Source organism: Saccopteryx leptura, chromosome 12, assembly GCF_036850995.1.
Source record: "Saccopteryx leptura isolate mSacLep1 chromosome 12, mSacLep1_pri_phased_curated, whole genome shotgun sequence".
In the NCBI taxonomy this organism is placed as follows: Eukaryota; Metazoa; Chordata; class Mammalia; order Chiroptera; family Emballonuridae; genus Saccopteryx; species Saccopteryx leptura.
In genome coordinates this window covers 6,445,595-6,446,976 of record NC_089514.1, presented here as the reverse complement: position 1 = coordinate 6,446,976, position 1,382 = coordinate 6,445,595, and the positions used below count along the sequence as shown (strand labels likewise).

Genomic DNA, 1,382 nt, shown 5'->3' with positions numbered 1-1,382 from the left:
CCAGAGCTTCCGGCCGTAAACTGGGCGGTCTCTCTGTGCTGAGTTTCCACTTGCTTTCTACCCCGCATTTGCTCTGTTGTTGCTGGTGTGAGTTCTTCTCTCTTCGGGAGACGGAGGGGAACTGGTGGGGCATCATGGCTCATAGGAGGACCATCACGCGTGGCGGTTTTCGCTTTGACCCCTGCAAGGAACTGAAGGTGCCATCATGGGTGAGTAGGAGAGATGTTTTGGGGTTGGAATGTTCCTTATCACTTTTTTTTTTTTTTTTTTGTATTTTTCTGAAGCTGGAAACGGGGAGAGACAGTCAGACAGACTCCCGCATGCGCCCGACCGGGATCCACTCGGCACGCCCACCAGGGGGTGACACTCTGCCCACCAGGGGGCGATGCTCTGCGCGACCAGAGCCACTGTAGCGCCTGGGGCAGAGGCCAAGGAGCCATCCCCAGCGCCCGGGCCATCTTTGCTCCAATGGAGCCTTGGCTGCAGGAGGGGAAGAGAGAGACAGAGAGGAAGGAGAGGGGGAGGGGTGGAGAAGCAAATGGGTGCTTCTCCTGTGTGCCCTGGCCGGGAATCGAACCTGGGTCCCCCGCACGGCAGGCCGACGCTCTACCACTGAGCCAACCGGCCAGGGCCCCTTATCACTTTTGATTTCAAATTTCTGCGTCTTTGAGTGCACTCAGGACAACTGAGTGAAGGTATAAAATAATGTAATGCTTTTTGACAACCTTTTACATATGACGTTGCCGACTGGAATGATATCTAAAAAAGCCAGGGGTTTTTATATTTTGAACTGCATTGAGTTGCAACCGACATTCGAGAAAGGGCACATATTTAAAGTGTACAGTTTGATACGTTCCGACAACACCGTACCCCTGAGAAACCATCAGCACCGTCAAGATAATGAACACGCCCACTGCCCTCACATGTTTTCTCATGCCCCTTTGTAATTAAATGCCCTTTCTTACACTTCCCAATCACCCTTCCCACAAATAAAGATTCACTGACTTGAAAAGCTAAGATTACTTAACACCAGACTGTCCTTTGTGGTCAACGCACTTAATAAACACACGAGAATCCCAACCGCAAGTATAGCTTTTAGAGCTCAATTGTTTGTCCCTTGACAAATTGGGTAAATCTGGGCTTGCCACCAAACAGGAGGGCTACTTTAAGGCAATAGTGTGAGTAGTCTGGTCTGTATTATGGTGGTGACTTCAACAGTTTGGTGGTAAAAAAGAAGAAGAAACAAGAATTGGATGTGTTTGCAGTGAGAGAGAGAGAGAGAGACAGAGAGAGATATGCGTTGGAATCCCTCAGGAAGCTTTACAAATGCTAATGCCTGGTTGTCAGATCGATGATAAAGGGCTGAACCTGGGGGTTGATTG

General features: G+C 49.6%; 1 non-coding gene across 1 annotated transcript; it reads right to left on the bottom strand.

Annotated features, from left to right (window-relative positions):
* Positions 1-556: 556 nt before the first annotated feature.
* TRNAG-GCC (transfer RNA glycine (anticodon GCC)) lies at positions 557-632 on the bottom strand. Its single transcript has one exon. It is a non-coding gene; the product is annotated as a tRNA-Gly (tRNA).
* Between the last annotated feature and the right edge of the window lie 750 nt (positions 633-1,382).